This window comes from Elephas maximus, chromosome 6 (genome assembly GCF_024166365.1).
Source record: "Elephas maximus indicus isolate mEleMax1 chromosome 6, mEleMax1 primary haplotype, whole genome shotgun sequence".
Classification (NCBI taxonomy): domain Eukaryota; kingdom Metazoa; phylum Chordata; class Mammalia; order Proboscidea; family Elephantidae; genus Elephas; species Elephas maximus.
In genome coordinates this window covers 110,922,195-110,936,935 of record NC_064824.1, presented here as the reverse complement: position 1 = coordinate 110,936,935, position 14,741 = coordinate 110,922,195, and the positions used below count along the sequence as shown (strand labels likewise).

The following is a 14,741-nucleotide window of genomic DNA, read 5'->3' as shown; positions in this document are numbered from 1 at the left end:
TATTAAAAAAAAAATTATTAGCTATTGTAAAATATGTATCAAAGATACCTCTTTTTTCTATTCAAGATTAATATGAACATTAAAATACATACTTAAATCTTATGGTGTCATGAAGGTTTGTTTATCACAAAACAATAGTTCTGCATAGATTTTAATATTATTTGGTTAATTAAAAACTTACCATAAACTCATATTAGATGTTCTTTGTGCTGTCTTCTAAAAGCAAATGCTAAGTAAACAGAACTCCAATATTAGTAAGCTGAGGTTTTATCCATTTGCCACAATTAATAGGACAGTTTTAGTCCCATATTACAAAAAAAAAGTTGATGATTACTTAGAGTAATCAGTAAATACTGACCTCATTATCCTGTCCATTGTTAAGTACATTCTGTGGTTAGTAACATTCAAAAAAGAAAATTAAAAACTTAATAGCAGTTTCATTATATGGCACGTTACAGAAAGCTACTGTGCTATGGGAAAATCTATTTCATGGCATTTTTTTGTTTTCTGTATTTAATCAGCACATTTTTCTGGAATCATTGCCCAGATCTCATGATGTAAAACAAATTTTCACTTTGTCAGAATGCATTTAGGGATCTATTAAGAACTACTGCCAGATTTTGGAAAATGGCAAGAGTAAAAACCTGATTCTATGTGCCAGCTTTGACAGAAAGGATAAACACGTTAGTCATCTTATTTCCCCATTACTGTGATTATCAGTATATTCTATAAGAATGAATCAGATCTCCGGAGCTTGTCAGAAAGGAGATGAAATAATTTTAACTACAGAATAATAATTACCGTATTCAAAAGTAATTAGCCATGTTGGTGCTTAATAATAAAAAAACATATGTAATATTAGAATAAAAATGAATGCTACCTTCGTTGACTAGCCTGTGTTTTTCTATACGCCAAGTTCAGTAAGACTACATATATTTTCTTCTGTTTTCAGCTTTTTAAATCTTGAGCAGACTTTTATTTTCCTTCATAAAAACTAATATAGAAAGCAAGTTACTGAAGTAACAACATTTTGCAACAAATTGTTTGGAACACAGAAAAATAATTTTATGTTAATAAAATCTAAATGCATACATTTATTTTGTAATATATAAGCTAATATGTGTTAAGCTTTGTACCTTTTTCCCAGCTGTTCTGTAAAAAAAAGTATTATTCAGAGTATGGTCCACAGACTGGTGCTGCTCTGCTATGTGATAAGTACAGAAATTGAAACTAAGCAATTAGGGATTTTTATACCAATTTGACATTGCTGTGACATCTAAGTATATGATCATTTTTTTTTCTAATAATTTGCTTTGTTATAATTTAAAAAAAAAAGTCATGTAGTGGCACTTCAGAACTAAAACACACAAACAGCCTATTCCTTTGGGTAGTTTGAAAAGCACTTCAATCTCTATTTATATGCTTTCTACTTCTCAGCATTTGCCTTCATTAAAAATTACTTAAGGGAGGCAATTGTTTTCTGGAGCCTGATTCTTCTCAAATTAGGTACTTGTATTAACTTTTATTTATTTTCTGCTTGCTTGTTCCTAAAGAGTAGAAGAAGTTAGGAAGCAATAGTGCAAAGGAAAAAAGACTTTACAGCCAAGTAGACCTGGATTCAGAGTCACTAGCTGGGAGATCCTGTACAATTTATGTATGTTTTCTTGCATGTTGCTATGCTGCAGGAAGCTATACCACCAGTATTTCAAATACCAGCAGGCTCACCTATGTTGGACAGGATTCAGTGGAACTTCCAGACTAAGAGACTAGGAAGGCAGGCCTGGTGATCTACGTCTGAAAGTTAGCTAGTGAAGACCCTATAGATCATAACAGAATGTTATCCAGGTATAGTGCTGGAAGGTGAATCCCGTAGGTTGGAAGTCACTCAAAATACACAGTGGTCACAGCAATTGACCTGAGCATATCAATGTTCTTGAAAATGGCACAGGACCTGGCAATGTTTTGTTCCGTTGTACATAGGGTTGTCATGAGTCGAAGCCAATTCAATGGCAAATAACAACAAAATGGAGACAGTAATATTTACGTCAAAGGGTTTTTGTGTCTATATATTTTACATCCAATACATTTTAACTTCCTCTTCCCCTTTTTCTCTTTCCTTTTTCCCCATTTCCCTTCAGTAGACAAGTTGATTTAAAAACTCCTATGGATATACCTTTTATAATGTACTTGTCTTAGACTGGGTTCTTTCAAGAAGCAAAACCAGTGCTATACATAGAAATATTTATATAAAAGAAATGGCTCACATGGTAGTCAAGGCTGGAAAGTCCCAAGTGTGTGAATCAGGCTTGAGGCTTCTCCTAACTCGTGTAGCAGGTGCTGGCAAATCCAAGATCAGAAGGCCAGATAGCAGGACTCTGAGTGACAGGCTGTGGAGGCCAACACATCTCAAGATCGGCAGGTAAGATGGCAGGTAAACTGCTAGCTCAAGTCCCAAGAACCAGAGGTCAGATGAACAGGATCCAGCTGCAGGATCCAGAGTGAGCAAAAGCCAGCAAGCCCTGCCAGAAAGTCCACCTATACTGGATGCAGGCCATACCCCAAGAAAGCTCCTTTTCAATTGATTGGCTCTTCACAACAGATCTCATTAGGGAGGTGATCACATTACATCAGATCTCATTATGGAAGTGATTATGTCATTAAAAAGCCAAACTACATCACAACTGCCAAACTACCAAGGATCATGGTCCAGCCAAATTGACACACAACCGTAACCATCTCAGCTGCTAGCCAAGAGGTCAGTAGTTCAAATCCACTAGGCACTCCTTGGAAACTCTGTGGGGCAGTTCTATTCTGTCCTACAGGGCTGCTGTGAGTTGGAATCGACTCACTGGCAATGAGTTTTTTTTGGTTTTATGATGGATTGATTATAACGTTAGTAATTTATTTTGAATGTATTTGATTGGTATATGTTGGATTTGACATGATAAATGTTTAATAAATTCCATGTGATTATAAAATATAGGTATTTGACATACAAATGGATTTTCTAATTTTTTTTTAAAATAGAAATAGACTTAAAGCTATTTTCCTCAGTTATAGTAGAGAGTCTCAAGTGACAGTGATATTGTCTCTAATTTGAGTCAGAGGAAATGATAAACAACAGGGGTTAAACCCTTTAATTTTCCCTATTAATGAGTTGGATGACTAGGTAAATATCTAGATTTGCTATTAGCTATTATCATAACATTAAACAAAGTTAAACATACTCAAGCAGTGTTATCAGCATTAACAAACTGCCAATAAAAGAATACGGGTATGCAAAGTGGAACTTGGAGTCTCTTTTGATTTCCGCCACAGTAAAAATAACAAAAAACAACAATAATCATTGGAAAAGGAATACATCATTTAAAACAGTGCCTACATATTTCATTTACACAGCAGTGACTGATTTTAAAAGCCGTCTGGCCTTTTTTCCATTAGATAGCTAGGTAATTCTTTTGTAGGCACAGACAAGAAAGGACTGCTCTGGGAAGCAAAATTGTTGCATTTGACTGGTTCACACTTAATTTTTGTATTGCAGAATTTGATTTATTGGTAGTAGTAACTCGACGGCACTGGGTTTGGTTTTTTTGGTATAGTAGTAAACAAGAAAACACTATGGAGCATTTCTACTCTGAAACACGTGGGGTTGCCATGAGTCAGCATTGACCTGATGGCGCAAGACAACAACAAGCAATAGTAATAACACTAGTAAGACTATTCCGAACAAATTTTTAATTGTAGTAGAATATTGTACTTTTATATTAATCATATATATCTTTAGGACTATCAGGTACAAACCTATATAGCATTATATGTGCTTATTGTTGTTAGGTGCTGTCTAGTCTGTTTTGACTGAGAGTGCCCCCATGTGACAGAGTAGAACTGCCCCATAAGGTTTTCTAGGTTGTAATCTTTACGGGAGCAGGTTGCAGGGACTCTCCCACAGAGCTGCTGGGTGGGTTCAAACTGCCAGTCTTTCATTTAGCAGCCAAGTGCTTAACCACTGCACCACCAGGGCTCCTTTTAATATATGCAAATGATATGAAATTGGAATATAGCTTTGTCATGGATTGAATTGTGTCCCCCCAAATATCTGTCAACTTGGCTAGGCCATGATTCTCAGTATTGTGTGATTGTCACCATTTTGTCATCTGATGTGATTTTCCTATGTGTTGTAAATTCTGTCTCTATGGTGTTAATGAGAAGGGATTAGCAGCAGTTGTATTAATGAGGCAGGGCTCAATATACAAGATTAGGTTGTGTCTTAAACCAGTCTCTTTTGAGATATAAAAGAGAGAAGCAAACAGAGAGGGGATGGCATACCACCAAGAAAGTATAGGCAGGAGCACACATCTTTTGGACCAGAGGTCCCTGTGCTGAGATTCAACTAGTCCAGGGAAAGATTGATGACAAGGACCTTCCTCCAGAGCTGACAGAGAGAGAAAGCCTTCCCTTGAAGCTAGAACTTTAAATTTGGACTTCTATCCTACTACACTGTGAGAGAATAAACTCCTGTTTGTTAAGGACACCCACTTGTGGTATTTCTGTTATAGCAGCACTATATAACCAAGACCAGTTTATTTTAAATTGTCTGCTTATTTAAGAAGAATATTTCAAATTTACATATCCTAACTCTGTTAGATATTAGCCTGTTTTCCTCTTTGTAATAAGTCTAACCAAATATAAGTACTCAACTCACTGTATTCAGCTAAGTATATATGTAGGTACATATTTAAAAGTCCTTTTTAAACCAGAGGACAGAACTAACCCCGTGTACAAATTTCCAGGTTTAGATAATATCCTTTGGTGCTTGCATGTGAGGTGGAATAATACAGCTTGTGCCCTATACAAATATCTGTAATGTTGATCTAATATATGGTGGGATTTTATTTAATATGCAGTTTGGAAATATAAGACTGTACCTAAAATATGCATAATTATTGATTAATAGCTCTATTTTTTGTGTTGACAGGTACGGATAGCTTAAGACTAAAGCCTAAAGACTGTGAAGGGCCCTGTTCTTAAAATTTTGTGTTAATGAAGATTGACTAGAATGTCCCTATTTCCTTAAATAAGAATATACTTCTTAAAGTTGGTTGGAAATTTTCTTAAATTTAAAAATGTTTTATAAGCTATTCATTTTGAATCCAATAGAACATAAGTGTTACAGATGAAGGTGCCATTTCAACTTAAACCGTTTTTCCTTTGTAAAATATGTATCTAGTCAAAATGTCAGGTTGAAAGTAGAATAGCTGCCCTCATTCTTTCTCCTGTTTGAATTATTCAGATCATACCTGAGATTCACACGAAGGTTGAAGTTACTCTTGGTCTAGGCCTTGGTATTGTTTGCTTATCTTTCCATACTTTATAAAGTGTAAAGAAAGAAAGACAAAGAGTGATATCTATTATACTCTTTTACTTATAAATAGTAACATAGTTTATATTTTGAGGGATAACTTATTTTTAAGTGCTCCTTTTTACAGAAATGTTTGTTTATTGAATTAAATTTAGAAAATGTCAATACTAAAAATGTAAAATACCAAAATAATAATTCTTTCTCCCATATCACTAATCTTTGGATGTGTATCTGCAAAAGTTTCCAGTTACCTAGTTGCTGGAAGGGCAAAGACATACCTAGACCTCAAAGAAAACTGAATCAGAAACTAGATCAATGCCAGGAACCGCTTTCCTTGTTTTCTCGTCTTCCTGTGGTGCTTCTTACCATGTGTTAATTTCATTCTCTCAGATTAACTTTTCCCTATGAAATGGAAATAGCTGAAATATCTTCCAGCCCAGTATCTTCTAACCTTTCCTATCAGACAATAAGGTGCTCTCCTTTCCTTAATTCAAGTTATAAAAAACTCAGGGCATATCTGTGATTGGCCCAGGTCCCATTACTTATAAAACCATATGGCCAGGAGTACTTTGTGCTATGAGAGGCAGTGCTCACTTGAACCACATAGTTGGAATAAGTGGAAAATCGGTCACCCAAATAAGGCAGGTATTGTCCCACACTAGAGTTGCTGTTTCTGGACCATGTCTGGATAAAGCACAGAAGGGCTGGTACTATTCCTTTCGTAGATGTGTTGTTGGAAACACTCATGGCATAGCGGTTAAGAGCTATGGGTGCTAATCAAGAGCTTGGCGGTTCAAATCCACCAGGCATTCCTTGGAAATTCTATGGGGCAGTTCTACTCTGTTCTACAGGGACTCTGTAAGTTGGAATCGACTTAATGGCAATTTTTTTTTTTTTTTAAGATTTGTAAAAAAATAACCTCTTTAGGACAGTATAAGTGCTTGTAGTAGGCTATATCTTGGTTTGGACTGGGTAACAATGGATAATGAGATAGTATACTAGGCTCCTATTCACAAGAAATTTACACTCTACTTGTAGAAGTATAACAAACAGACCTAAAACTGTTAGAAAACAACTTACGAACTTGTGTGATATTGAAGACTGCATGTGCAATTGAATTTCAGAGGATATCAGGATCAGAATGAGCTACAGTCGTCTGAAGACTTCGAGAAGTTCAGTTTGCCTTACCTTAAAAGCACGCAGTTTTAATAAGTAGAGCAAAAGAAAGCTGGTGTTCTATTCCTGAAGAAGGACATAGAGAATATATCAGAAACAGGAATAAGCACAAAATACATCAAAAACTGTAAGAAGATTGGTGCCTTGTAGGATTGGAAAGAGAGAGAAAAAAATTGAATATATATGGTAAAACTAGATTATGGAAAGCATTGATCATTTGAATATGTGTATAATGTTTAAAATGCAAATATACAAATCAATACATTGTTCTCAAATTTGAGGTAGTCCTCTTTTAAAACATTAACATCATTAATCCGTGATGAATAGCTGCAAAAGATTTACCTCTGCAATGATTGTCTTTAGAAAGAAGTGACCCAGGAGACCAGAAAGCTTTTTAAGTTGCCAAGCACACTGTTAGGAGCCAGGGCGGTACCGTGGTTAAGAGCTCTGCTGCTAACCAAAAGGTCAGCAGTTCAAATCCACCAGCTGCTCCTTGGAAACCCTACGGGGCAGTTCTGCTCTGTTCTGTAGGGTCGTTATGAGTTGGAATCAACTTGACAGCAATAGATTTGGCACACTGTTAGAACTCAAGATATATGAGCATGTTTTTGGAACCCAGCTAATAAATATCAGTCACAGTGCCCTGAAGTTGTGGTTATATTGAAAAAATGGCAGTTATATGTATCTAGTAGATATTACATCATCGGGACTAATGTGCCAAAAAGGGAGTTTATGATCTCTATAGGAACATAACTTCATTTAATTTTGTCTGTGTGTTCCAAGTGCCTAATCCTCTGAAACCATACTTTTTAAAGAGGCATTCATGTAGAAACTGCAATATGGTCTCTTTTTGGAAGAAAACTTTGAAGTGTTCACAACATTATTTTATGCTACATCTGTAAATAATATGCTGCATGCAGTAATGAGAATATCAATATGTTTATTAGCTAAAAAATGCCAGCCACTGTTATATAGATTTTAAAAAGCATTTCTTTAGTGAGTTAAATATTATAAAGAAAGAAATCTGTTTCATGAATTTTTGTCCCTTTTGGTTAACTTTTTTTTAAAAAAGAAAATTAAATATTGAAACAGTTAACATTTTGGAAAATAAGATTTGATTGATCCCTATAAAAAAAAATATAGTGCTCTAAAAATCATCATTGGCCCATTAATACAGGGAGAAAATAATTTTTTTCATTAGATATAATGTGTAACCAATGAACAATTTTCAAGAAAATGATAATATGACAGACAACTTATAAAATCTGTTGTGTTCCAATGATTATGTTGAATATTAAATTATCTTGAATGTTTAGAATTCCTTTTTAATCTGGTAGTTTTCAGTTGTGTCCAAAAAACAAACAAACAAAAAAGTAACTTAACATCTGATACATATAAAATAGTAAAACAGTTAAAATAGTAAAATGTTATAAAGGTTCAAAGGAAAACAAAAAATCACTACTGATGAAATTGCCATGTTTTTAAACGTCTAAAATTGGAAAATGATTTCTTGAATATTGATATAAAATGGATTTATATAAAATAGAATAAAGACTTTTGGTAAGTTTCAGGGAGATTTAAACACTTTCAAGAGCTAAATAAGTTGGTGGGTCTGGTATTTAAATCTAATTTCACTTAAAACTTAAGATTGTCAGCTTCTCTGCTGTTGGTCAGATACAGCATTGAACTTACCAGCTATTGTATTATTTTTGAATGAGGTGAAATTTAAAACAAGAAGAATGTAGCAATCTTGGTTAGAAAAGAGTATTTGGTACGGAAAAAAGAGTTATAAAATGTGTGCATTTGTATGTTTGAGACACATAACCAGAGGGTGAATTATTTCGACTCGACGGCACTGGGTGTCTGGGTTAAGCGGTTTAAGTGGTGAAAAACACAGACGGCTATTGGATAGGGACACTATGAAATCTAAAGGAGCAAGAAAAAAGGAGGTAGAGAAAAAGGCACTGACTGAGGAAGGTATGGTTAAGAGCAGGGGTACACTCGATATGCTTGTCTGTGAAACATGGCTCCGTCTTTTACATATTAAGTGATCCTGAATAAATTACTTACACTCCCAAGCCTCACTCTCCTTGTATAGAAAATAGGTATAGTAATAATAATTATCTGAGAGTTATCCAGAAGATTAAATGAGATGGTTCACAAAGTACGTAGAACACATTATAAACATTCAATAAATTCTACTTAATGCTATTTTATTAAAAAACTATCCATTAGGCGATTTTTTACTGTGTTTGTGAAATGAGGTGGTGAAATGGTTTCAGTGGATTTAACTTGGTTAGAGAAAGAGAAGAAAAGTGTGAGTATATTTCAAAGCAATCCTTTGTCACTGAAGTATCTGTACAGTATAGCAGGAAAGGGCAAGAATAAGAATCAGAATAACGTGGTTCGGTATTATCTCAGCCTCTAACTAGATGTCTAATTACCATGTGCCAGAGTCTCCACTAGGACTTGAAAGATGAAGGTGTTACTCTTCCCTTCAATGATGGGAGATTGACTTTACATTGCAGTCTCCTCACAGGCAAAATGGTGATGATATATGATCTTGGTTTTTCAAAGGACTCTTTTTAGGCTAAAATGAGAAAATGCATACTTTTTGGGAAAATAATTTGTAAATTGTAAAAAAGTATACAAATTATCATAGTCATTATATATGTGTGTCCTCATTCATTTATTCAACAAACAGGTATGCTATGCATCTTGACATTTGCGCTCCCTTTAGCTTTTTTTTTTTTAGCTTAAATATATTTGACTTCAACAGCAATTTTTTTTTTCCCCAACAGCAAATTCCTAATAAAAACAAACTTAGGAGGTTTTCAGGGCTCGCCCTTAGCAATTTTGATCATACCTTTACTTGTGGGCCCCTTCATGAAATTATGATGTTCTACAGATGAAAAGGAACTTGAAGGTCAGTTCATTCAACTCTCTCACTTTATAATAAGGTAACAAGCCCAGGATGGTTAATACAAATGCTGGATCACTAACCAAGATACCTCATTTCCTAGACTCCTGTGTTCATTCTTCAACATTGTAATACTGTCTGCTTCACTCTTAAATTTATTTTAAATATGTGACTTTTATAATATCACAGAACTAGTTTGTGGCAGAACTAGGTAAAAACCTAGTTTGACTATTATTCTAATACTATTTCCAATACAGTCAACTGGCTCAATTTACATTAGACTAAATGTTATTTCTAAATTTTCTTAATCCTGTTTCCCTTTCTAAATACATTCCAATCCTCTCACAAACCTTTACTGATGAATTTAAACAGGCATTTTTGAGTGCCAGTTATATGCAAAACATCATTGCTTTGTTTTCAAAAGTCATTAATGATTGACAACCACTTTTTTTGTGTGAGAAAATAACCATTTAAAACTCTGTGGGAAAGGCAGATAGTCTCCATACTTCCTTCTAGGAAACTGACACAGTTGTAGAAAATATATAAAGTACTTTAACTATGTCAGATTGAATTACTGCTTGACAGGAGTTGGTGCTTTTATAATTAGATCTTTTAAAGGGTAGGCTTTCAAATGTGAAAACGAATATAGGAAGTTAAATTTCCCCACTGATTCTCAGGCTGTGAAACTGGTATTTCTATGTTGAAATGTGGAAGTATCAATCACAAAAATTCTATGAAAAGGTATGTTGTTACATGTTTACAAATACATACAGGGAAAAAAAACTCTGAAATGACCAAGAATTATTCTATTGGGATGAAACTTGGCTTACAAATATTCACTCATCCATAAAAAGAGAAAGAGGTTTCCATCTAAGAAAGATCTCTGTTTAGTTACAGAAATATACTAATATTTTTTGTTCAGGTTGTAGAAAAAACTACTCTAAAAATGTAACACACTAGTGAAAAAAAGTAGAACAAAATAACGTACTTGATTTCAAAGTGGTAATAAACATTTTAATCACTCCAAGCTAAGATGATTGGATTTTAGGATAAGATGAGGAGTCATTATATTGAGACTCCCTGGGGTTACTGATACCTTCTCATGAATGACTAATCCTAGTACAGCCATTCTAAGTAGTAAGGAGAAGACGCAGTGTCTGTATTCCACCTCCTGAGGTGTTAAATGCTGATAGACAAGTCTTGAGTACAGAGCGTATCATTGGGTTAGAGCCAGTGGGAAATTGTTCTAATTCAGGGAAGGTTTGAATGTCAATCACTCTTTCCATCATGCCTCTATTTTTAATACTTAGACAAGGCGATTAAGTTTAAATTTAAAATTTCTCAATGTCTTTACATGTATCATAGATAGGTTAGTAATTCCACACTATAAAATAAAAAAAAAATTTTTATAGGGGCCAATTAATCACCTTTTGAACTGAGTCATGCAGCCAATTGAATGAGACCGTCGAGGGACAGACACAAAATAGTTTGTGCCTCTTAGGTTGTCAGTATTGGGCTATATGTAATAGACTTTTTTGGTATCACATTACCACATATGAGAACATTAATGCAGAATAATATTTTCCCCTCTTATCAAATAAGCCTATTCATATGTAAAGTTTAACATTCTAAAAGTAAGTTAGAAATTCTACGGCAAATGGGATAAATTTACTGTCAGTAATCAGAAAGGATTGTCAATAGTGAAATTAGTATATGGTCCAGTGAGGTGTATACTTTTTTTTTTTTTAATTACCAATGATTGTCACCATGATTTTTCTTAATTAACAGTTGTGTATTATGGAGGAAGTGCTAAGTGGGAGTGAGACTATGGAAATATTCTGTGCAGATCTAGTACCATTCAAGAAAAAGTAACTCAGTAAGCACAAACTAGTAGAAGGGACCAGTCCCTGGAGAAGAGCACCATGCTTGGTAAAGTAGAGGTTCAGCAAAAAAGAGGAAGACCCTTAACAAGACGGATTGACACACTGGCTGCAACAATGGGCTTAAACATAGCAACAATTGTGAGGATGGCACAGGACCGAGCAGTGTTTTGTTCTGTTGTACACAGGGTCTCTATGAATTGGGACCAAGTCGATGGCACCTAACAACATTTCTTACAGTTATTGAACCAAAATTGATACAATATTATTAACTAAAGTCCGTGGTTTACATTGAAGTTCACCTAACAACAATGGTGTCTTTATATGTGAAGATCAAGGCATTCTTATACGTAGACCATAACTTTGTTATGTGCAAATGTATCTGTCAAATATTTGATTATGCTTAAAGGACTTTTCTACTTTGCTTCTCTACAAGCACCAATTTGTGAGTGAAAATATGGAGATTGTACTTAGATCCACAGTCAACGCCCATGGAAGCAGCAGCCAAGAAATCAAATCATGTGTTATTGCACTAGGCAATTCTGCTGTAGAGGGTCCGCAAAAAAGAGGAAGACCCTTAAGGAGATGGGTTAATACAGTAGCTGCCAACAGTGGGCTCAAACATGCAAAAGCTGTGAGGATGGTGCAGGACTGGGCAGTATTTTGTTCTGTTGTGCATAGGGTCACTATGAGTCAGAACTGACTGGACAGCACCTAACAACAATAACAATAAGTGACCGGCTGCAAGACTGAATGTAACTTATTCAGTCATTCACAATTATTTGAATGCCTATGATGTTCCTGTCCTATGCAACAGATCAAAAAATGAGTATGATATTGTTCCCCTCCTTAAGATACTCATAAAAATTATTCTTTTGTTTTTCCTAGTCCAGTTACCTGTTTCTCAAACTTGTAACCTTTGAGTCATTCTTGATTTGTCTTTCTTCACATCTTCCTTAAACATGTCACCAAGTTTTACGAATTTTTGTTTCCAAAACTGTTTCCCCGTCTGTTCAGCTGCTTCTCTCCTTCGTAACCACTCTTCTACTGCTTTTTTTTTTCCCCCTTCAGCATTTTCTATCTGGAACTGCTATAATAGTCCAAACTGGTCCCTCCAACTTGACAGCAACTGACAACAACAACCTTTCCACCTTCGATCCACCTTACCTCATGCTTGAATGATCTTTCCCCACACAGATCTTACTGTCTATGACTCTTGTACCTAAACCCTTCACTATCAAGTCCAAACTACTATGCACAACCTAGAAGGTCCTTCACAGCCTCTCAGAATCCTGTTTTTCAAGATTCATCTTCCTCTATGTCTACGCTTGATTTCTTAATTGTTGCCACATTTGGTTACTCAGTTTTGTTTAACAAGTGATACACTTTGTCATCTGCATACCCCTCTGTTTGAATGCTTTGCCCTATGTCTCTTCACTGGTTGTCTCTGGAAGATTACGAATCTAAATAAAATTCTTATCAGTAGCTTTTCCTGATTCCCCATTTTCTAAAGAAAATGATTTACTTTCTTAGCTGCCTTTATATACTTTCATAGGATATTATACTATTACAGTTCTTTGTTGTGAACTTTCTCTTCTGCTCACACTTATTTGCTTCTTGAATGAATATTTCTGCTTTATCTTTATATGTTCAGCAGATGACACACAGTAGGTGTCCAACAATATTTGTTGAAATAAATTGTGAAAATGGATTTGGGAGCAAAGACAGGAAGAACAATTGCTGATCAGTTCCCATTACTTTATGACATAAAATAGAAGATAATTTTATTGTGAATAGTTGAGATATAATAATAATATTATTAAAATTTCAATGATAGAAAAAATGAACAATGTTATTTCTGGAGTGGCCTATGAAACAGTGGACACTGGCACATTCTTTTTTTTTTTAATTTATTATCTTCAAAATTAAGACTTTACTTTTTATTTCAGGCTATTAAAAAAAATCAAACCCATTTCCGTTGAGTCAATCCTGACTCATAGTGACTCTATAGGACAGAGTAGAACTGCCCCCATAGGGTTTCCAAGGAGTGCCTGGTGGATTCGAACGGCCGACCTTTTGGTTAACAGCTGTAGCACTTAACCACTACTGCACCAGAGTTTTCCTCAAGATATCAGTTCACCTTAAAAAGAGTACTGTGTTTGGATTTCACACCAGTCCAATTCTAATCTAACTCTTCACTAGAAGTACATTTCAATCATCATTTCAGCTCTTCTGGCCTAAGGAAGTGTAATTCAGGGGAGAAATTGTCTGAGTTGATTGAAAAATGCTGAGTTAATTTTAATTTGGGTATTAAAAAGAAAAGATTTAGAGATAACCAAATTATACCAGTAGACTGATAAGTCATGATCTAATGGGAATAATTCTGGAGATATCAAAGGATAACTATCAAAAAGGCTATTAAAATGGAATAAAACCCATCATCATCTTGGTATAAAGCTTGGGGCATCAATTTCTGAAAGAACACAATGTGTAGTAACATGTCGAGGGAGTTTAGCAGTGCTTGGAACGGTCCAGAAAGAAGGGATTGAAATTGTCTAAGAAGCAGTGCAGATGGTTACATCAAGAAGGATTAAACCACAAAATGCTCAAGTAGGAAAGAAAATGATAGAAATATGATGGGGTGAGAGAACTCTAAAATTCTAAAGCATTTCATTTGAATTATTCCTATTTTATGGCTTTTAAATGAATTTTAATATTCTTGGAAAAAAAAAAAACAAAGGTCACCATCTGTCTCCATTAACCTCAGGTGGTTAATAGATTCAGAAATGATTTACATATACCTTTAAAAATATTTACTCTGTGATGGGCCATTTTAAGTTATGAGGGTATGTAGAGGTACCCCCACCATTTGAAGTTGACATATTGAAGATTATTACACATTTCTGTGATATTTTCTTTGTAGTGCCTATGAGAAAGTGAATATTATAGTGAATAAACTATGCAGACTTTGGAGCAAGGTCGTGATAAAACCTTAACTTACATATAGGAAAATACATGAAATATGCAAAATTTAGCTTCAGGAGGAAAAGATCATTATAATCCATTTTGTTTTGCTACTTAATAGGAAAAGTAAAGTTTACCCTTACTTTCTAGTAACATACACTGCCAATAATTATCTTTAATTTTGCGGATGGATATATATATATATATATTCCTACATTTCGACATAAATTGAAAAAAATTTTCATCTTTAAAATACCTGCAAGAATTGTATCCCTTGAATATAAATGACACTAGACTTTTTTTTAGTTGTTATTTTAATTATGAGTTAGATCTGCATTTAAAAACTCCTAGCAGAATATTTGTTTCTTCACCTTCACGATTAATCAACCCAGTGTCCTTTTTTTTTTTTTTTTTTTTTAAAAGAAGAAGGTAACTAATGAAA

The 14,741-nt window shown here is 34.5% G+C and overlaps 1 protein-coding gene across 3 annotated transcripts in view; it reads left to right on the top strand.

Moving 5' to 3' along the window:
* Positions 1 to 14,741, top strand: part of ERBB4 (erb-b2 receptor tyrosine kinase 4) — a 1,265,080-nt gene that overhangs the window by 81,306 nt on the left and 1,169,033 nt on the right. The window lies entirely within an intron of this gene.